We start from the raw sequence: 24878 nt of genomic DNA on the forward strand, positions 1-24878 counted from the left end.
AGACTGTTCATTGCTCCTCTCCTTAAACAATATTTGATGAACTCATGGTATGGATTTAGCCCAATCAGTAGTCACTGATTTAAATAAAATAAGCCCCAGAATTTGAAAGAACAGAGAAAATTCAGCTTCAGCTTGGATCAAGTTCTTTTGAGTGTGTAATTACTTAGAACACACACACACACACATTTAGTGACTTAATAATATTAGTGAGCCTTATATTTTCTATAAACGCCTATGTAGGAAATCAGTCTATATCCTTAAAAGAAAATCAGATGCTAAGAAAAGCATCTGTGCTACCAAATGCCAGGAATGTGTGATTTATACACCCAAAGCCCAGAAATGATTAGATCATATAGGAGGTGATGGTACAGATACGAGTCCTGAGTTCAAAGACAAAGGCCATATTTACTTAGAAGTCAAGTTTATACAATTGAGAACTCTGCATTTTTCATAGGAATGCTTGTGGCTTGATGACCACCCTTCCTAAAATTCCTCTTAAAAACAGTGTAAGTACACCACAAATGCATCTAAATTCCTTTTAGCCCAGAAAAACATCAGTGATACAGTTTCTAAACTCTTCTCAGTCTGTTTTGCGTCACATACGGAAGACATATAGTCGGTTTGGTATTTTCTTTTGTTTGTTCATCAGTCAGTTGATTTTCCTGTTACCACCAAATTCAGATGACACTTGCTAAGTCCTACCTAAGTCCTAAAAACATAAAGTCAATAAAACAGTAGCAATTTATTATAAGAAATTGAATCTGCAATTCTTTTTTTTTTTTTAAGATTTTATTTATTTATTTATTTGACAGAGATCACAAGCAGGCAGAGAGGCAGGCAGAGAGAGAGGAGGAAGCAGGCTCCCCGCTGAGCAGAGAGTGCAATTCTCTTTTTAAAGAATCAGATTACATTTCAGATTCATTTTTCTACCATAAAAATTTCTAAGGGCTTAAAATTTAGAACACTTTTTTAGCGATGTTATAGGGACTAAGGTGGGCGAATAAAGGGGAGGGGAGGCAGAAGTAAAGGCAACATGGAGGAAGAGAGGGAGAGAGGGAGAGAGAAGGAAGGAGGAAGAAGAAGCGAAGAGGAAGTGTGGCAGGACGCAGGTGGGAAGGAAAAGAGGAACAGGAAGAAGGGAGAGAACCAAGAACCCTTACTTTCTAAACCAGCAATTCCATGAAGTAGTAATTCTATTAGAGAGAGACCCTTAGCTTACTTCTGACGACTAGCGGATATTCTTATCTGAACTTTAAATTGGAAGATTAGTGTGTACTCTGGCTTTATCCCAGAAATGAAGCAGCCAGCCCATTTTCTTAGAACACTCACAAACAGGCTTCAGAGAATTATACGCTGAAGACTTGGTGACTGCTACAAAAATAAACAAAAGCTTTTGGTTTATGTCTCATTAGATGAAAGCCTATACAACACTGAATGTTTCAAGAGAGAACTCTGATATAAAAACTCGGTTTAAGGAAACATTAACTTGTACATCTGGAGAGGTAAGGGAGGGAAACCGTTCACACTACTTTTTCCCTCTATTTTATTTTCTCTTCCTGATAATTCTGGGAATAACATCATGTCCTGTATTGGTCCAGTTACCGTTAATGCTCTGAACTTCTTGTTCTTGCCTGGCAGGGCTCCATCCATCCACAATCTTTCTACTATTAAATCTATTTCTCAGTATAGGTCACTTGAGTCAAAATCACTCAGTTATGGATAAAATATAACCCTCCACTAGGGGGCATATTTTTATCTCAACATTCAAAGAGTTGCCTTCTTAACATTCGCCAGTGTTAAGAGGTTACACTCATAATTCTTTTAAAGGAGACTATAATTTAGAAATCTGCTCTACCCTTGATAATTAGGCATAACTTCTATTAATATAAAATGAGAATTATGTGACTTATAGGTGGCAAGATCAGACCCCTTTGTTTAAACTGATGGTGAAAGTTACGACTTTTCCATATTGTGAAAGACTCCTCTGAAACATACCAGCATTTAAGAAAATGCCATTAGGAAAAAAAAAAAAAAGAAAATGCCATTTACTCTCAATGTTGTTGCTTAAAACCCAAATGGTGAAAATATATATATATATTCGAAGCTCTACATCAAGCCTGTAAATTGTTGGTGTCATTTACTTCTCTCATCCTTTGTTTTAGATCATGGCTTACATTTCAAAGCAAAGGAGAGTCACTTCACTAGTATACAATTGACCACAAATAATAGATTCATTTTTTTTCTTATTATCACTAGTTTCTGACTACAAAAGGTCCAGGTGTAACCTTTACCCCAAATCCCACCTTATATTTAAGTCACTATAAAAGCAGACTATATTACATATTTAAAAGAACTGAATGCAAATTTGGTTATATTGAATGTTTAACAAAGACCATAATACCAAGACAATTCATATCAAAAACTACATTTTTATACTATTGAAAAACTCACTGCATAGCCAAGTGGCATATTATAGATATTATTTAGGAATTTGTTAACCTTAAGTCCTAAAGTTTTTCTGTTAATACACAAATGACCCATATCACCTATTTTAAAAGCTAACAATAAATAAAGTACCCCTAGTTGGGCTGATGGAATTATCAGATGCCTCATGACAATAGTTCATTCAGATCAAGAATTTTTTTTTTTTTTAACAAACTCATATGTGGAATTCAAGGGGTAAGGTGGGGGGATTCGGGCAAATGAAAACCCAAATAGATCCCTGAGACACTAAAATGTATAATATACACCAACTAATGTGCTTTACTCTTAGAAAAGCATACTCACTAATGACTTAATTACTCATTTTTTTAAAAGATTTATTTATTTATTTGAGGGAGAGAGAAAGAGAGAGCAAGTGAGCAAGGAGAGGAGGAGAGGGAGAGAATCTCAAGCAGACTCCTTGCTAAGCAGGGAGCCCAATGCAGGGCTTGGTCTCACCACCCAGCAGTCATGACCTGAGCTGAAATCAAGTCAAACACTTAACTGAGCCACCCAGGCGCCCTACACTTTATTGTTATTTTAGACACACTTTGAATAATTTTAGTTATTTCATTTCTTGGTACATAGGCTATTATAAAAAAATAAGAAAGAAAAGGGAAGCTAAGACACACTTTCAGTAAGACAAAAAATAATGCAGCATCTGACACAAGTATTCAAAAAGTCCAGCTTGCTGGGATTAGTAAGGGCATCTCAAGACACCACTGTTGTCCACATGATTCAATAATAGCATAAAAAGATAACCCTAAGCTATCTTACACAAAACACAAAATTGTGTTCAAAATACTACTTAAAATGGCAAAGAAAGCTATAATTCATTGTAGAAACTCTTTCATTTTATGGCTAAGTTTTTGTTGTTATTCTCAACGTTTTACTCGCAGAGGAGATAACTATAGTTACCTAAGCCAGTCACCTGTGAGAACCCAGACTTCCCAATATCATAAGGTAAACAAGGTTATTATGTGGGCTTTGATTACGCACTACCGAGAATCAATTTTATTTGACCCACAGTGAGCCCCTATCCTAGGCAAAACACATGCTAAGGAAGATGCACTGGGAATGCATGACCTTATGGTATGTCCTACCGAAATTTCTCATCCATTCAATTTAATTAACTCATTGTTCCCATCATTCATGACAATGGCCGTGAGAAACTTTCTAAGACTATCTTTTTTTTTTTTTTTTTTTTTTTTTTTTAAAGATTTTTTATTATTTATTTGACAGACAGAAATCACAAGTAGACAGAGAGGCAGGCAGAGAGAGAGGAGGAAGCAGGCTCCCCGCTGAGCAGAGAGCCCGACGCGGGACTCGATCCCAGGACGCCGGGATCATGACCTGAGCCGAAGGCAGCGGCTTAACCCACTGAGCCACCCAGGCGCCCCCTAAGACTATCTTTTATATACCCCTCCTCACCCTATTGAAACACAACTTCAACAAAGAAAATGGATATGACAATAGTGACAGCAAAACAGTTGGATAGCCCTTGCTAAGTTTTAGGCACTCTTCTAAGCCCTTTATAGATACTACTTCATTTAATCCTTAAAACCTTCTTGCGAAACAGGGACAATTATCACCCTAAATGTAGAGATGAGGAAACAGACACAGAGAAATTAGGAAACTTACTCGGGGTCTCACAGCCAATAAGCAGCAGAACTGGGAATCAAATGCCATCATTTCCTAGGGAAAGTAAATTATCAGCATACTCATGAATAAGGATTTTTTAAAGAATATAATTGAAGTACATTAAGTATGATGAAGGTCAATTATCTTAGCTTCAGAACTATCAACATGGCATGTCTACATTTAAGTAAACATTTGGAAAAATGTTCCATGCTCCTGGATTGGAAGAATAAATATTGTGAAAATGTCTATGCTACCTAAAGCAATCTACACATTTAATGCAATTCCTATCAAAGTACCATCCATCTTTTTCAAAGAAATGGAACAAATAATTCTAAAATTTATATGGAACCAGAAAAGACCTCGAATAGCCAAAGGGATATTGAAAAAGAAAGCCAACGTTGGTGGCATCACAATTCCGGACTTCAAGCTCTATTACAAAGCTGTCATCATCAAGACAGCATGGTACTGGCACAAAAACAGACACATAGATCAATGGAACAGAATAGAGAGCCCAGAAATAGACCCTCAACTCTATGGTCAACTAATCTTCGACAAAGCAGGAAAGAATGTCCAATGGAAAAAAGACAGCCTCTTCAATAAATGGTGCTGGGAAAATTGGACAGCCACATGCAGAAAAATGAAATTGGACCATTTCCTAAGTAAACATTTGAAACCCTCCAAAATTTTTTATTTTGTTCCCAAAGACTGGCCAAGTATGTGTGTATGCATTGCTTATATCCAGTTCAAATGCAAACTGACAACAATGGGCCTGAATGCTAGAAGTATCACATAGCCTCGTATGCAATGGGCTAAGAATATTTTCTTTTAAATCTAGTGTGTCATGAAATAAACAAAATTTGTCATTCATCAGTACTGGATCCTAAGTATTAATATTTCAAATAAACAAGAAAAAAAAAACCAGAAGAGATGAAAATGATGTTGTTCATGAAAAAATGTTCTTGGTAAAACCAAACTTTGCAAGACTGGATTCTTTTGGTTGCAAATGGTTGTAAATTCATATCAAACTAATGTAGGCAAAAAGAATGCGGAGGAAATATTTTATTCACTCATAAAACTGCGAAGTCAAGATATTCAGCTGATTCCAGAAGCACAGTGTCCCTAGGGCTCTGCTATACTTAGCTTCCCACTCTTCTGCCACAGGGAAGGCTGCTGCCTCTGGCTAACTTTTCCACAAAAAAGGCACAGAAAATAGCAATGAGTAACCCCAACACTGAGTGATTAGGTCACAGTACATTTCTAATTAGCCTGGTTTGGATCAAGGGCCCATCCCAATTTAATCACCGAAGCACAAGGATCAAATATCATGACTGGCTCTGCCAGAAGGTTTGGTGGGGATTATCTGCCAAACCAAGACCTCACTGACTGGGTAAAGGACAATTTTCCAAAAGAAAAAATATGTTTAGTTACCTGAAGAAAGGGAAGATATGCTGGACAGGCAGAAACAACTTCTGACCCCTACTGTCTTGATGCCTATTTCTCCTTGGGAAGAGCACAGATTTCATGAAGATAACAACTAATTGGTACTGATGGTGAATTACGGGTCAAGCACTCTGATAAACATTTCACATACCTTACTTCATTTAATCCTTACAACAATATCGAAGTAGACATTACTGTTATTGTTTCCAGGAACGATACACAAACTATGCATCAATTCACCTATACCTGCTGTTTATACCAGGACTCTCCTGCACTGGCCTATGACCCTTTTGATTGATTAAGTCCCATGCACATCAGTTGATGTGTTTTGAATGACCAATCTTGGTTATTTCCAATACTTGAAAATGAAATGAAGTCTGATAATTAAGAAAAGTAAAATCAGGAGCTATGAACCCTGAGTAAGACCAGTAAGTGTTTTTCATGATTAGTGATTAGTGTTTATTATGTTAGAGACTAAACATGACAAATACTGTAAATTCATTATACTTTAATTGCTTAAGAACTTCACTGAGGTATAATTTGCACATAATAAAATGCACTAGTTTTAAATGTATAGTCTTACAAGATTCACCCCAAAATACAGCCTTATAACTACCACCCACCTAACACAGAGAATATTTTCCCCATTTCAGTAAGTTTCCTCTCACCCTGTTTCAAACAATCTCCTCTCCTCACCCTTGGCAACCAACAACCAAAACTGTTTGGATTTTCTAGAATTTCTTTTGAATGGCACCATGAAGTATATATTCTTCTATATCTGAGTTCTCTCATTCAGCACATAACTTGGAGAGTTATCTATGTTATTGCATATATCAATAATTTGCTCCTTTTTCTTGCTGAATAGTATTCTCTAACTTTTAGATGTCACAAATAACACTGCTATACATATTTTTAGAAGCATATGAATCCAAGGTAGACTTATGTTTCATGTTTTGCGGGAGTAGATAACTGGAAAAGAGCCAATAAGTCATAAGTGTAAGTGTCTATTTTACTTTATAGGAAACTAACAACCTGTTTTCCAAAGTGACTATAACATTCTTGCATTCCATAAGCAATGAATTAGAGTTTCATTAGCTCCACTTCCTTATAAAGAATTAATATCGGTCTTTTTAATTTTGGCCATTCTAGTGTGTGTCTGGTGGTTTTTCTTTGTTAATTTAATCTTCAAATGGCCGGTAACATTGAGTATTTCCAATGTGTTTGTTGGTCATCATGTCTCTTCCTCTCTGAAGTGTCTTGCCCAATTTTTGCCCATTTTATCATTGAGTTGTATGTTTTCTAAGTTCTTCATGTAGGATACAAGTTCTTAGATATAAGACTTTGTAAATATTTCTCCCAATCTGTCAATTACCTTTCTTTTTTATTGAGTCTTTCGAAAAGAAATTGTTTTTAAATTTTAAAGAAGTCCAATTATCAAATTTTCCTTTTTTATACTTTATGCTTTTCATATCATACTTAAGAAATTTTTGGTTGAACCAAGAACACAAAGATAAAAATGTTTTTCCTGTTTCTGTCCAGAAGTTTTATCATTTCAGATCCTACATTTAGGCTTATGATTCATTACCATTTAATTTGTGAGTGGTATAAAGTAAGGGCTGAGATCCCCTCCTTTCCCATACATATATCCAATTATATTATTTTCTATGGTTGTAGAAAATTGACACCAATGTATTGGTTTAAAACAACACAAATTTATTATCTCACAATTCAACATAAATCTCACTGAATCAAAATCAACTTATTAACAAATTGGTGTCCCTTTCTGAGGACTCTGAGGGAAAATCCATTTCCTTGTCCTTTGTACCTTACAAAGGTTGTTCACATTCCTTGGCTTGTAGCCCTCTTCCTCTATCTTTAAAACCAGCAGCATTAAGCCCAGTTTCTCACCATGACATCTCTCTGGCTCCCTCTTTCTCCCTTTTCCTCTATGATGTCTATGATAATATTGGGCCCACTTCAATAATGTAGTATGCTCTTCCTATGTTAAGGTCAGCTGATTAACAAATTTAATTCCATCTGTAATCTCCATTCCTCTTTGCCATGTACCCAAATATACTCACAGGCTGAGGATTGGAATGTGGACACCCTTGGGTAGGGGAATATTATTATGCCTATCACATCAACTATACCAGGAATATTCATTGAAAAGTTTCTTCTTTTTCCCACCGAATTAACTTGGCACCTCTGTTGAAAATCAGTTGACCACATATGCATGGATTCATTTATAGATGGTATTCTGTTTCTCTGATTTGTCTATTTTTTAATAATGACTATGGCATGCCTTGTTCACTGTAGCTTTATACTAAGAATTATACCAAGACTTAAAATCAAGAGGCAACCCATGGAATGGGAGAAGATATTTGCAAATGACAGTACAGACAAAAGGCTGATATCCAGGATCTATAAAGAACTTCTCAAACTCAACACACACAAAACAGATAATCATATCAAAAAATGGGCAGAAGATATGAACAGACACTTCTCCAATGAAGACATACAGATGGCTATCAGACACATGAAAAAATGCTCATCATCACTAGCCATCAGGGAGATTCAAATTAAAACCACATTGAGATACCACCTTACACCAGTTAGAATGGCCAAAATTAGCAAGATAGTAAACAACGTGTATTGGAGAGGATGTGGAGAAAGGGGAACCCTCTTCCACTGTTGGTGGGAATGCAAGTTGGTACAACCACTTTGGAGAACAGTGTGGAGATTCCTTAAGAAACTAAAAATAGAACTTTCCTATGACCCTGAAATTGCACTACTGGATATTTATTCTAAAGATACAGATGTAGTGAAAAGAAGGGCCATCTGTACCCCAATGTTCATAGCAGCAATGGCCACGGTTGCCAAACTGTGGAAAGATCCAAGATGCCCTTCAACGGACGAATAGATAAGGAAGATGTGGTCCATATACACTATGGAGTATTATGCCTCCATCAGAAAGGATGAATACCCAACTTTTGTAGCAACATGGACAGGACTGGAAGAGATTATGCTGAATGAAATAAGTCAAGCAGAGTCACTTATCATATGGTTTCACTTATTTGCGGAGCATAACAAATAACATGGAGGACATGGGGAGATGGAGAGGAGAAGGGAGTTGAGGGAAATTGGAGGGGAGATGAACCATGAGAGACTATGGACCCTGAAAAACAACCTGAGGGTTTTGAAGGGGCTGGGGGTGAGAGGTTGGAGGAGCCAGGTGGTGGATATTATGGAGGGCACGCATTGCATGGAGCACTGGGTGTGGTGCAAAAACAATGAATTCTGTTACATTGAAAAGAAATTAAAAAAAAAAAGAAATCAAAAGGAAAAATAAATCAAGTAGTATAAGTCCTTCGAATTTAACCTTTTCCAAATTCTGTAAGCAATTCCAGGCCCTTTTTAATTCCATATAAATTCAGAAACAGTTTGTCACTTTCTACCAAAATTTGGACAGAATTTTGGTAGGAATGGAATAGGGTCGATATTGGAGAATTGACATCTTAATAACATTGAGTCTGCACTCTGTGAATATGGCATTTCTCTCCATTTTTAGTGCATCTTTAACTGATCTGAGCAATGCTTACGATATTTAGTATAAAGATCTTACACATTAATCTTTGTTAAAATGATTCCCAAGAACTCTACTTATTTTAGTTGTCACAGCTATATTTTTAATTTCATTTTACAACTGTTCATTATTTATATTAGAAGTAGAGTTCATTTTTGTATATTGCTGTCATGCTGCATAAAGTTAATTTGCTAGTTCTTATAGCTTTGAAAATATATTTCTGAGGATTCTACATACCTGATACTGTCATCTGCAAATAAAGATAGTTTTCTTTCTTTCTTTTCAATATAGATGCCTCTTCTTTCTTTTTCTTGTCTTGTTGTACTGATTTGGACCTCCAGTCCAACACTGCATAGAAGTGGTAAAAGCAGACATTCTTGACTCATTCTAGATTTTAGGCAGAAGATGCTCAGTCTTTAACTACATATAATGCTTACTATGAGTATTTGTAGATGTTCTTTACCAAGTTGAAAAAGCACTTTCCTGGGGCACCTGTATGGCTCAGTGGGTTAAGCCGCTGCCTTCAGCTCAGGTCATGATCTCAGGGTCCTGGGATGGAGTCCCACATCAGGCTCTCGGCTCAGCAGGGAGTCTGCTTCCCTCTCTCTCTCTCTCTCTCTGCCTGCATCTCTGCCTACTTGTGATCTCTGTCAAGTAAATAAATAAAATATTTTTTTAAAAAAGGCACTTTTCTAATGTTGGTTTTATGAAGGTTTTTTTGTAGCACAAATGTATGTTAAATTTTTTCTACTACTATGAAGATGATCAAATAACCTTTTTTTCCTTTTATTCTGTTGATGTGATATATGATATATTATAGTCATTAATATGTGAATGTTGAACAAATCTTGAATTCCTGGGACTATACTCTCTTCTTTGTGATTATCTTCTCTTTTTATATAATGCTGAATTTGATTTGCTAAGATTATGTTAAGGATTTTTGCATCTATATATATGTAGTCTCTTCTCTTGGAATATCTTAATCTGGCTTTGGTATCTGTCTAATACTGGCCCCCAAAAGTGTGTTTGCAAGTGGACCCTCCTATTTTTTTAAAGAGTTTGTGGAAGACTAGTATACTTCCTTCACTAAATGTGGACTTCATTAGTGAAGCCACATAGTTCTACATTTTCTTTCCTGAACATTTTTAAATTATGAATTCAATGTCTTTAATGGACATACAGTTATTCAGATGTTCTATGTCTTCTTGAGGCTGTTTTGGTAAAATGTATTTTACTCTTTTTCTTTTTTCTTTTTTGAAGATTTTAGTTTACTTATCCAAGAAAGAGGAAAAAGAGAACATGAGTGAGAGAGAGAACACGAGCAAGTGGGGGGGGGTTAGAGGGAGAAGCTGACCCCCCACTGAACAGAGAGCCTGATGTGGGACTTGATTCCAGGACCCCAGGATCATGATCTGAGATGAAGGCGGATGCTTAAATGACTGAGACATTCAGGCAAGCACCCAGTAAAATGCACTTTTCAAGGTATTTGTCCATTTCATAGAAAGTATCAAACTTATTGGCATAAAATTGTTCATAGTATTTCTTTACATTGATTTCTGCTTTTACTTATATTATTTAATTATTTCTTACTGAATTTAACTTGCTCTTTTTTGCTAGTTGCCTATGGTGCAAGTTTAGAGCTTGAGTTGACATGTTTCTTCTTTTAAGTATAAGTGATTAACCTATAAAAGTGTTGCTGAGCACTGTTTCAGCTACTTTCCACAAAACTGAATATGATTTATTTTCATTTTTATTACATTCAAAATGATTTCCCTTTCTTCTTAGGAGCAAGGAGTCCAATGCAGCACCTGATCCCAGGCCCCAGAGATCATGACCTGAGCCTAAGCAGGTGCTTAACCAACAGAGCCACTCAGGGACCCCCATAATTTATTTTTTAAATTTAAATCTATATTTAAATTACACATAACATATTTGGCCATTTTAGCCATTTTTAAATGTATGGTTCAGTGGCATTAAATACATTCACAAGTTGTGCAACTATTACTCTCAATCATCTCTAGGACTTTCTTCTCTCCCCAAACTGATATTCTGGACCATTGATCAATACCTCTCCATTCTTCCTCCCCTCCCTGCCCCCCGCCAGACCATGGACACCATATTCTACTATTCTCTGTCCCTATGAATTTCACTACTCTAGATATCACATATAAGTAGAATCATATAGTTGTTCTTTTCTGTCTATTCTATTATAGTTAGAGAACATCCTATGTATGATTTCAATATTTTTATACTTATTGAAACTTCTTTTATGGCCCTGCGTTTGGTGTATCTTGGTCAATGTTCCATGTGTTCATGAAAAGAATGTATATTCTGCTGTCACAGGATAGTCTTTTTAAAAAAAATATCAGTTTGGTCAAATTGGTTCATACTGTTCAAGTCACTGATGTTCTATTTGTCTTGTCAACTACTGAGAGAGTAGTATTGGAGCTTCTAACTATACTTGTTAATAATTATTAGATTGTCTACTTTTTTTAGTTCTGTCATTCTTTGCTTTGTGTATTGTGAAGTTATCTCATTAGGCACATAGACTTCTATAACTGTTTTATCTTCCTGTTGTGTTTATATTGTTTTGATTAAATATCAGTGTTTCTAGTACTACTCCCTATATTAACATCTAATATATATAAATATACTTGTCCTCCTCTTGTGCTTACTATTTGAATATTGCATCATTTTCCATCCTTTCACTTGCAATTTGTGTCTCTGTGTTTAAAGTGCATCTCTTATAGACAGCATATAGCTGGATCTTTTAAAATCCAATCCAACAAGCTTTGTCTTTTAAGTAGAATAGGTAATCTACTTATATTTATTGTGATTATTATATAACAGGACTTCAGTCTGCCATTGTGCTACTTATGTCCCATTTGTCTCTTTTTGTTCCTCCCTTCTTCCTCTCTAACTCCTCTTTGGTTTTTTGGACATTTTAATCTCTGTTAACTTTTAACTATGTTTCTCTGTATTTATTTTTCTTAGATGCTTGGGAATAACAACATGCATTGTTAGCTCAAAACTATTATATTTAATACTGAATTAGTACTTTTATTAGAATATCAGAGTCTTGAAACAGTATAATTCCATTTACTCTCTCTTTCATATAAGTTATACCAATGTAACTTGAACCTCTACACTACGTTTTTTGAAAAATTAAGAAGAGAAAAAAGTTACTTGTATAATAGTTTATATTCCACTACATATGTATCTTTTCCAGGGCTTCTTATTTCTTTCCAAATATCCATGTTATCATCTGGTGTCATTTCTTTAATATAAAGAATTTCCTTTAGTATTTCTGCTACCAGTCTCCTAAGCAACACATTTTGTAGGTTTTTCTCAAGAAATTCTATTTCATCTTTATATTTGTAGAATACTTGCACTAGCTATAGATCTCTTGGGCTGCCAGTTCTCGGTTTTGCTCTAACTTTTCAGGAGGAAGAATATGTAACTCCAGTGTCTTCTGGCTTGCATGAGTTCCAGCAATGTCACTTGTTGATCATATCATTGCTTCACTGCATGTAATGTGTCTTTTTTCTCTTGCTGTGTTGAAGATTTTCTCTATAACCTTGGTTTTCAGGTGTTTCACTATGGTGTACAGAGACTGGATTGCTCTGTGTGTATGTGTGTGCGTTCATCATATTTGAATTTCTTGGACCTCTAAACTAATGGGTTTTCTTTACAAATCTCAGAAGATTTGGCCATTATTTTTTCAAAATATTTTTTTTCTATCACTTTCTCTCCTGACATTGTGGGCCCCACTTGCACATATATAAGACTAATCAATATGGCACCATAATTCTTGAGAATTTTGTTCATTTTTAATAAATATTTTTCTCCATTTTGTTCATATTGGATGATTTCCACTGATCTAACTTTAATTTCACTAATTTCCTTCTTCTGCTATTTCTAATTTTCTGTTTTGCTCATATAATGATATGTTCATATCCAGAGTTATACTTTATAGTTTTAGAATTTACCTTTGTTTTTTTTTTCTTATAGCTTACACTTCTCTGTTGAGAGATCCCCTATCTGTTTACTCATTAATATTATATTTTCCTTTAATTATCTGAATGTATTTAAAATTACTTCTTTGAAATCTTTGCTCAGTACATCATCAGGGCTTACCAATGTCAGTTTCTACTGACCATCATTCATAGTCAGGCAAAGAAGTATTTTGGTTCAAAATGCATGTTGTTTTAAAACTATAACTTAATTTTTGGTTTGAAGCTATGTGTTGTAGATTACACCTTTTAGTATCTCTGGGATACACTGAAGATTACTGATTTGTTTATTTTTTTGTTCTAGTGGGTCATTTACTTTCTTAGAATCAAACTGTGAAATAGTCCTCCCTGTTATGTGCAGCAGCTGGCGTTTGATCAATTTTTTTGGCTTCCAGATGTTGCTTGTTTGGTTTGACCCCTGGGAGTCCCCTGTGCCTGCATAGTCTAGCTGTCAGCCAAAGACTTGAGGAATACTTTACATTTAGATTTTAGGACTCATTCTCTCCGTGGTTCCCTTTTTCTGGGGGCTGTCTTCTAAATTTCCAATTGTTTTTCTAAACTAAACTTCATACCTCTGATATCTAAGATCAGTAAGGAGTCTACTTTCTGCCACTTGAGTTGTGTTTGATTTGGAAAATACAAGTGGTCAAAATTGCAGCAAACTCAAAACCTTACCAGCAGCAGTTTTGAATTGCAACAGTAGCTGACCCTCTAGTTTCTATTTCAATTCTTTCTGGTCTCCCTTATTCCAAGCGTATGTAATTATGTGATCAGCTAGGGGTTTGGTGAGAGTTTATACTCAGATTTGGGGCTTCAGTACCTCTGCAGCTCTTTCACTTCCAGAAATTTTTCTGTAAATGTCGAACTTTTCTGTGTTCTGAACTCTATCATCTGTTACTTCCAACTGATAAGGGAGGTAGGGGTAGTTTTTACTAAGATAATTGTAATTAATATGAAGTTGTAAGGAATAATAGAGATCACATACATGCTCTACTCAATTTCCCTCAATGGTAACATTTTGGAAAACTACAATACAATATCATAACCAGGATATTGCCTCTGATACAATACACTGATCTTATTCATATTTCCTCAGTTTTCTTTGTTTGTGTGCATATGTGTTTTATTCTATAAGATGTTATAAGTTTGTGTATCTACCACCATAGTCAAGATACTCAATGGAAAGATAAAATCAGAAGAATCTCTTGTGTTGCCCTTCTATGATCATGTCTACCTTCCTCCTGCCCCCATCCCTTCTTAACCTCTGGCAACCACTAATCTGCACTCTATTTCAAAAACGCTATCATTACAAAATATCACATGAATGGGATCATGCAATATGTATTCTTCTGGGATTGGCGTTTTTCACTTAGCATAATTTCCCAGAGATTCATCCAGTTTGTGGCATTTATCAAGAGCTATTTCCTTCCCATTGTGGAGCAGTATTCATTGGAATAAATACACACCCAGTTTCTTTAATCAGTCACTTGTGGCAGGACATCTGGAATTTTTCCAGTTATTATGAATCAAGCTACTGTGAACATTTGTGTATAGCTTATTTGGTTTGTGTGTATGTGTGTATGCATATGTGTGTGAGTGAATATAAGTTTTCAGTTATCTGGGATAAATGCCCAAGAGTATAATCGCTAGGTCATATATAATTGCCTATTAGATTTTTTTTAATTGCATATTAGTTTTAAAAGAAATCACCAGGTGCCTTGGTGGCTCAGAGCGTTAAGCCTCTGCCTTCAGCTCAGGTCATGATCTCAGGGTCCTGGGATCCAGCCCCGCATCAGGCTCTCTGCTCAGCAGGGAGCCTGCTTCCCCCTCTCTCTTTCTCTGCCTGCCTCTCTGCCTACTTGTGATCTCTCTCTGTCAAATAAATAAATAAATTCTTAAAAAAAAAAAAAAGAAATCACCAAACTGTTTTCTAGTGTGACTATACCATTTCTCATTCCCATCAGCACGAGAGATCCAATTTTTCCATTCTCTCCAATATTTGGTATTGTTATTATTCTTTATTTTAACCATGCTCATTGGTGTGCAAGACTATCTCCTTGTGGTTTTATTTGCATTTTCCCGATGGTCTAATATCTAGCATCTATAGATAACCTTAACAAATAATCAATTAGAAAAGGGGCAAAGACATTATAAAAAACCATTTCACTGAAGAAAATATACAGATGGCAAAGCCTATCTACAAGTCATTTGGAACTATTTTCTGTAGGAGCAATTACCTGACATCTTCATGCTACCATTAGGGAACTGAAATTACATAGAAAAACATCTATATCATTAGTAGAACACAGAATGGAATTTTATTATATATTTGTACAAAGCACTATTAAAAACAAAAACAGAGTCTTTATAGATAAAAGACTAAAAATAGATATACCAAAGTTGCAATAATTATCTTTGATGATACTAACATGAGTAATTTTTGTCTATTTTCCATTTCTTTCTACTAGTGGGTGGTTAGTTATCCTCTATAATTACTAAATTATTTCAGCATTTTTACTACTTACAACTTAATCATTGCTGAAAAGATGTTTCTCAAAGAGGTGAATGAAAATTACAAATGGCATATTATGCACAATGACGGGGATTTTTACACATTCCCTGAACTGAACTTTGTGATGGTAATACACTTGTAAGTTGTGATAAGGAAAGCATATAGCTTTTCTATTATGAAGCAAGTGTTTAGGTAATGATTTTGAATTGATTATTATCTATACAGATAATGTGCCTATAACATATTATTAACTGTAGTAGCATCTCATGAATAATTTCAGCAAGTTTTTTTTTAAAGATTTTCTTTATTTTATTTGACAGACAGAGATCACAAGTAGGCAGAGAGACAAGCAGAGAGAGAGGGGGAAGCAGGCTCCCTGCTGAGCAGAGAGCCCTATGCGGGGCTCGATCCCAGGACCCTGGGATCACGACCTGAGCCAAAGGCAGAGGCTTTAACCCACTGAGCCACCCAGGCGCCCCAATTTCAGCAAGTTTTAACCATATCTTAAAATAAAGACTTTAAGGCTGGACTCCTGATGTATTGAAATTAGTATACCAACAACTCAGGTAAAATACATCTAAGGCATATTTTCTAAAGATGGGAGGTATTGTGAGTTGAACATTTTTAAAGTAGTTTCGCATACTATAAATAAAAAACTAAGTAATGAACTAGAACTTTTATGGACAACTTGGCAAAATCTCTTAGAATAAGCTGGGCCCTGGGCAGCTCTTTCTTATTTGTTAAAGATGATACATTCAAGTTATAGTAAGTCAATTAGAATTTCCTATAAATGCAGCTGAACATTCTGGATTTGCTTAGACAAATCCGCATAATCCATTTAAAATTTATTTTGGTTCATTTTTCCTCCAGGATCCACAGAGAAATCTGTCCTCCCCCCAAATCAGTAAACCCAGCATATTAAGTTCAGTATTTTAGACTCAATTATTATATTCAACATTCCAGAAAGTTTTGCTTTCAAATTTATAAAAGTTCATAAACACATATAATTAAGAGAGAAGTAAAAATGACTTATTGGACAATCAAACCATTCCCAAGCCAAGATTACAAAATTCTGAAATCCCTTGGTGGAGCACATAAACCTTTCTTTTTCACCATAAGGCCATTAACATTTAAAAATTGGCAAGCTTGGAATTTCATGTAGTAAATAACTTCTCATAATGCTACCATCCACACATCAATGCCAGTGGCCCATGTTCCAACATGACCTGCCTGTTTATGGAAGTCAATGAATATTGTTTTTAAGAATATTCCTTTTGCCTAGAACAGTAGTTGGAGGGAAAAATCCTCAGAGTATAATATTAATAGTTAGTATGCTGATGATTAATGTACACTTAAGAGCACATAAATTAGAAGTTCAAGTCATGAATACTGCAAACACTCCACTAATGCACATGCTTCTAAAAACTCAGTGGGCCATAATGAGGGAGTTAAAAAAGAGTAGTTTAAAAAATTTATATATATTTTTATTTCCCTTTGGTTTTTATAATAAGCAACTACTCAAAGGAAATAAGCTGTCAAAGAAAAGTTGCAATAAAGTAATCTGGGGTCTGGACTATATCGGGGAATAAGAACATTTTTTTACTGGTGCTGGAAATACTGTCCCAACAGACAGAGCCGTGGCCTGGACGTGGGAGCTCTGGTTTGCTTCCTAAATCCACAGGGGATAAGATTTAGGGATTTAACTTACTGCTTCTGAAAGACATTTTAAGTTATTTGACTGGACTGAAATTGGCAATATGGTTATACTGATATTACATACCTCAGATAGTCTTTCAAAGATTTCTCAGCAGCCAATATCCCCAATTTACTTCCTCTGGTACATTGTTAGTTTTTGCTTTAGGGACCTTATTTTAATGTGAAAACATCCCATTGAGTATCAAGTATGTACAATAAATTTAAGTCCAAGGAGCTTTCTCTTTTGGTGCCATTTCCGTCTTGGAAAATGTGGTTGAATGGGTAAATTTTAGACCTTGATAGAACTATCCATGTGGGGGTGCCTGGGTGGCTCAGTGGGTTAAGCCTCTGCCTTCAGCTCAGGTCATGATCTCAGGGTCCTGGGATCGAGCCCCACATCAGGCGCTCTGCTCAGCAGGGAGCCTGCTTTCCCCTCTCTATCTGCCTGCTGCTCTGCCTACTTGTGATCCCTCTCTTTCTGTCAAATAAATAAATAAAATCTAAAAGAAAAAAGAAAGAAAGAAATATCCAGGTGGCTTCTCAGAAGGTGGTATGCCCCAGTACAATGCATTGTTCTAGTTTTGTTGGTTTTTTTTTTTTTTTCTTCCTTTTGCAATGATACATTTTGCAGGGTCAGATGCTAAGAATTGGGAATGCGCAAAGCCCACTTCCATCAGAGAATTTATGCTTTGGTGTATTGAGTTTTCTCATAAAATCATTTATGCCTTTCCCCAAACAGTGATGCCCAATGACCTAATATTGGCATCCTATAATACAGTTCTCTAAGAAGCTCCCATCCAAGATGGACGGTCTTGAATTCTACCTTTCCCCCTGGCATAGGGACTTTATATGAAAATTGCTGCCACTGAATTCTACTACAGTATCACTGATCATTTGAGGTGAAATCTGTTTTTTTGTTTTGTTTTGTTTTTGCTATCATGTTCAGGGAGATGATCTACAAATGTCTTATTTATGTCCATGAAATTAAATAAAGTTCAAAAGTAAGAGTTATCTGTCACTAAACCATCATGATTGGTAGGACATATTTTTTGAAAATGTGTCCACACTTTATGAGGTTGTTTAATTCTACGAAAGAGTGAGGGAAAGTGGGGGAGTGAGGCAGGGAGGTAGGGAAAGCAAGGCTGGGTGGAATGTTCCAAACCTCAGCCTCCTCAGCCCCCTACCAGCATACCACCATCACTCAGTCACTCAGAAGCCATGCTGAAAGGCCTGCTCCCTTGAGAGGAAAAGTAGCAGCACTTTATCTGCTGGTTTGTTTCCCCGCTACCATCACTTCTTGGCCAAAGTCTCTCCCATGGGCTATTAACTTTCCTGTACCTTTGGTTTACAGGTTATTATCTTCCCTGAACCTTCTGGAAGGCCACTGGGAAAGACACACGTCCAGCTATGGCTGGAACTGCTATGGCTTCTACCATAGCTGAGCACAGTGATTTTCACACAGTAATCTCCTTTCCATCCCCAGAGGAGGGAAGATCATAAAAACTTTAGAACCAAAAGAACAGGAGCCTCCACTGGGGCCATTCTAACGGAAGCTAAGCAAGCAACTGACGCCCACAGTGAGAGTGCCTGTAGGCTGAGCAGGTACAAGGAGACATTTGACCTGGAACTCACATCACCCCCAAGGATCCACACGAAATGGGCATGGTTCTTTCCCACAGATAGCAGACAGGGATTCTTTCTGAAGTGTCTTTGAGCAGCACAATTTCATGATTATATGGCAGCAAAAGCCAATTGTACTATTGTTTAGCTCATTTACACTCTACATATAGAGAATCACAAAGAGATTTCAAGTCTTTTTTTTTTAATGATTTTATTTATTTATTTGACAGAGAGAAAGATCACAAGTAGGCAGAGAGGCAGGCGGGGGGAGGGGGTTGCGGGGTAGCAGGCTCCCTGCTGAGCAGAGAGTCCAATGCAGGGCTTGATCCCAGAACCCTGAGATCATTGACCTGAGCTGAAAGCAGAGGCTTAACCCACTGAGCCATCCAGGTGCCCCAAGATTCCAAGTCTTAACTTGAAACTTTTAACCCTCTTTCCACACGTCTGGTGAGTTCAAGTCAAACATGTCTGTAATGCCAGAAGGGTGTGGCTGTTTGAAAGTGGGGCATGGATACAAATGACTTCAGTTACTCTTCTATTTTTTTTTTTTTTTTGGTTTTTAAATTTTTTTTAATTGTAATTCCAGTATAGTGAACACACAGTGTTATATTGGTTTCAGGTACACAATATAGTGATTCAACTCTTCAGTACATACAACTCATGGAGACAACTGCACTCCTTAATTCCCATCACCTATTTTACCCATGACCCACCCACCTCCCCTATAGGTTATTATTCTATTTTTAAGAAATATAGCAGACACTGAAATTTAAAGTGAAAGGTAATATTCTGCCTAAAATATGCTCCACCAACTGGTGCCACTAGTTGGTCTTTTTCTCTCACAAATTTTTTGCTTTAAAGTTTCCCTGGGGTTTGGCTGGGCAAATTACTGATTGAACTGGGCCTCTGGTCACTTTCCTAGCTCTATTCCCTCAGTAGGTACCAATCCCGACCTTCTTCCACTAAAATGCACTGTCCTTACCCTCTGATTGATGTGAACAGCTCACTGATTTAGAGATGTGTCTCTGTATGGGCATGTCTGCCTGAGAACGGTAGCTTCCTGCATAAATCAGTCTTTTGTGCAATTAGGAGCTTAATATCTATTTTTAAATAATTGCAAAGATGTTGCTTCAGAGACTGTGGCAGTAATGAAAATGGCACTGACATTGTTGCTTCATATGTCTTATGTGGAAAAGCTCCTTGAGAGCAGAAACCATTTCTTGCTTCTCTTGGTGTCCTCACTCAGTACCTAAGCCAGAATCTGCCATATTTGAACTACTTGGTAATTACCTATTGAATATAAGTGCATGGCACAGAAAAGATGAAGAAGATTGGCTCTGAAAAACACAAATGGTGGGAACGAAAATTCATGATTTTTCATGATGATGTTATGTGGACAATTATATGAAATACAGCTATGTGAATAAACAGGATGGAAATTATATCATCTGTGCTAACATGGCAATTTTGTTTAAAAGCATATGATCACAAACATATGCATGCACACATACAAAAATAATGTAAAGGAAAACATTTAAAGAAAATCCAACAAAACATAAGTAACAGGCCCCAGTTGCCAGTTGAATCATTGGTAATGCTTGTTGTATTATTTCTATTTTTTCAGATTTTCTGAAATGAACCTATATTATATTTTGTAATTTGAAAAATGAAGCAATAAAAAGTCTTGACTCAAAATTCAATAGAGGAAAGAGAGACAGAATGAGAATAGGAGATGATCATCTTATAATTTATCAAAGTATAAGATAAGAACTCTTCTTTTTAGAGTATTACTAATAATACAAATAGACTTTACAAAATAATGTACTGGACATCAGGGTAAGGCAAAGTAAATTCCCTACCTAGAATATGCTTCTGCTACATGGTTTTCTAACACTCCAAGACCTGTACCTGTAAATTGATGAGGATGGAAGATTCCTTAAAGAATCAAAGAATGAGGATTTGGGATGATACTGTGTCCAGCCACTGTTCCTGCTACATACCCAGGTAGAAAGTGATTCAATCTCCCTAAACAGTGTCCTACTGTTCCAGAGATAGGAAGTCATGCCATGTTCCTTGCTCCAAATTCTTGTTCTGTGGAACTATTTGAAACCTCCATTTTTTTTTTTTTCAAATCTTACAAAATACAGAATGGAAAGAGAGGATCAGAAGAGCTGTAGAACAAACAGGAAGCATGATTTCAGATGAGCGGTTCCAACAGGAGATGATTTTGGTGATGAGGGAACATTTGTCAATGTTTGGAGACATTCTGGGTTATTACAACTGGGGGTGGGGGGAGGAGGACAGGTGCTATAGGGACCTCATAAAGAGAGGCTCATCACCTTACAATGTAAAGTATAGCCTGCCAAACAGAATGATTTGACCCCAAATATCAACATTATTGAAGTTATTGAACATTATTGAAACATGAAACACTATTTTAGAAGAGAAAAGAATGGGTTCAAAATGAGACATATGGCCTCTACCACTGTCAGGAAGGTAGGGCATTGGAAAACTACTTGGAAGGGCCAACTCCAGGCCAGAACCAACAGAAATACCAGAAAAATACTCCCATTACAACTATGGGTTTCACAGTCAACATTCTGCTTCTTAAATCCACGTTATTGTTCAAGAAGACAAATGGCATGCCCTCGACCCTAGTCTGAAACCATAATCTCAGGATTACTCACTGGAGTAGGTCAACAGAAAACTCAAGGCTTCCCATCAAAGGGAAGATGCTCCATCTGCATGCAGATAGAACAGAAGCCTAATTGCACCTATACTTTATTTCTACTTTCTGAAACTGTCCTCTGGAACATCCAGTTGGCATAGTCTAAATCATGAAATGATAGGAAAGGAAGGCATCATTTTTACAAACTGTACCATAAAACAAGGGTAGCAGGGATGTTGACTGAGTTCCTCCTCTGTATCTATGATGATATTACATTTATTTTGAAATCCAGTCAGTACCACCCTCTGGATATTCGGTCATTCCCAGCATTGTCATTCCTCAATGCCCAGTCTGATTTGTCTCTCAACTGGCTGGCTTTTTGGTTTTCATGACATTTTTTTCTGAATAAGGGCTTATAGACTCTACTTTCTCCAATTTTTTTTATGTTTCATGATGTCGCTCTGTAACCACTGGAAATAAGAGTCACTCTGGCAGGCAATAATTCCTTTGGTGGTACTCTCTATCAAAAACTACAGACATACGGGATGCCTGGGTGGTTCAGTCGGTTAAGCTGCTCCCTTCAGCTCAGTTCATGATCCCAGGGTCCTGGGATAGAGTCCTGCATCAGGCTCCTTGTCCAGCAGGAAGCCTGCTTTCTTTCTCTGCCTCTGCCTGCAACTCTGCCTGCTTGTGCTCCCTCTCTGACAATAAATAAATAAAAAATCTTTTAAAAAAAACCACACACACACACACACACACACACACACACACACAAACTACAGACATTCTTTCTCACTTTTGGCATTGGATATTACTGTAGGAAAGTCTGAAACCAACCAGATTCCTTCCAGTACATGATTTCTGTTTCTGCCTAAAACCCCAAAACACTGACTATGTTCCTGGATCAACACGTGCTCACTGATATGCAGATATAGTTCTTTCTTCATGTTAGGGAAATTCTTTTGTGTTATATTTTTGAATGCATCTTTTTTGTTCTGTTTTATTTTGTTTTTATTTTGGTGGGCATATTCACCTCTGAGAGATCAGTTATTTATATGCTAGTTATTGTAGTCTTCTTTCTGTGTTAGCATTCTTCTTGTTTGAATCTCATCAGGATTCACAATAATTATATAGTCATCCCTCTATGTCAATAATTCAATTTTCAATGTTGATTCTCTTACTTAGTGTTTCTAATTATGGTATCTGCTCTGTAATAACAGTGTTTTTGTACTAGATTTGTTTCTTTGGGTCTACAAATTACTCTGTTGTTTGTGTAACTGATATAGGAGAAAAGTTGGACAAAACAGGATGCAATGAAGGAATATTACTTCCCGCTGTCCCTGTCAACCTGTGTGCTCACCCTTTCTTGTTCTCACTGAAGAGTTGGAGAAATCCCACAGTTTCTCTTATCCTTTCCAGTCACATGAAAGGTCTCATTTTTAGTAACTAAAAAATTTAGTTTCAGGGACATTATAACTTTAATTTTACATTATTCTTGAAAGTTGAGAAACACTACTTTAGAAAAGAAAAGAATGGGTTCAAAATGAGACTTATGGACTCTAACACTGTCAAGAAGTAGGGCATTAGGAAACTACCTGGAAGGGCCGACTCCAGGCCAGAATGAACAGAGATACCAGAAAAATACTCCCATTAGAAATATTGGTTTCACAGTCAACATCTTGCTTCCTAGACCCACATTGTGCCAAGAAGACAGATGGCATGCCCTTGACCTTAGCCTAAAATCATAACCTCAGGATTATTCATTGGGACCCATCAACAGAACCCTCAGATCTTCCTGTTGGGGGCATGTCTGTAGACTGAGCAGAAGCCAAAGTGCACTTATACCTTATTTCTACTTTCTGAAACCCTCCCCTGGAACATCAAGTTGGTACAGTCTAAACAAAGGGAAGCTGGGAATGGAAGCCTTTACTTTCACAGCCTGCACTAAGAAATGAAGGTACAAGGGATATTAACTCTCCTTCCTCAGTTCAATATACTTAAAACAGAGAAGTCTGTAGTGATGAAAGGAGCTGTGGTTGGCTTCTCTTGCTCCCCTGCCCATCCTCCATAGCTTCTTCCTCAGATGGGCCTCTGAGGCACGAAGAATTTAACCCAGAAGGATGCTGGGGTTTAGTGGCTAAGCCTGAGACACTCTCCCTTGTAGAGCTTTAACTGTAGCTCCCATGATACCAGCAATGCCTCTTTTCCATCTGGCTGCTTTCAACTTTCCTCCTATTCCTGTACTTACTGCAATTTATTTCTCTCTTGGGTTATTTGGCTCATCCTGGGAGTTCTCTTGGGTGGAATCTCCTTCAGAATGCTTCTGTGAAATCATATACCATTTCTTATTCCCCCAACACACACCTCAGGTCTAAGCAAGATAAGATAGCTGTCCCCTTCCCTTAGTCGTCCTCCAGCATCACATCCCACTTGGGTTGAGGTAAAAAGACACTCAGCCCTTCCCTCCTCCATGAAGGAATAGTGTGAAAACAAAAGGGTATACCACACCAACATTTTTCCTTCTACTTCCCTCCAAACTTAACTGCCTACACAAGCCAGAGGTGGGTATTCTCAAAACCTAGCAGAATTAGGTTTGCCATTTTTCTAAAATTATACACAGGATTTCTAAAATTATACACAGGTCTGATCACATGATGACATGGGAAGGTCAAAGTTATGAGAAGAAGAATTTATTACTTACCTTTCCTTTAATATCATGCCATACAGCCATAGAGGAAGCATCAGGATGGTCAGGAGGAAGAAGACAGGAACAAGGGGAAAGTCCAAGCCTCAGCTTTTATTGGGGTTTCTATAAGAAAGTCAAGGCAGGGCAGAGTAAGCAGCTAGGATTGGTTAGTTTGCATAATTCTGACACATAGTTGAGGTACAGGGGCTGCCACTTGTTTTCTGGGATGATTTAGGGCAGGAAAATATTGGCTTGGTGTGTTAAGAGCTAAATAAAGGAGGTGGTTGTAGCTATAGACTTGTTGGGTTACTTATGAGAGATGTGTTCCTGCTTGAGCTTTCTGCTGTCTTTAAGAATTAGCCAACCCTGGAAGGGACATCTCTCCCAAATTCTATAAGACCCCCAGATCTCAGAGCATCAATAATACAGAAAATATGGAATATAGTTAATTTAATTGACCCTATGATAAATGAATTTCAAATAAACAAATACGAAATCTAAACACACACACACATACAGAATAACCATCTCTCACCATA

The sequence above is a fragment of the Mustela putorius genome, unplaced genomic scaffold (assembly GCF_011764305.1).
Source record: "Mustela putorius furo isolate JIRA1106 unplaced genomic scaffold, ASM1176430v1.1 tig00000095_pilon_pilon_pilon, whole genome shotgun sequence".
Lineage (NCBI taxonomy): Eukaryota > Metazoa > Chordata > Mammalia > Carnivora > Mustelidae > Mustela > Mustela putorius.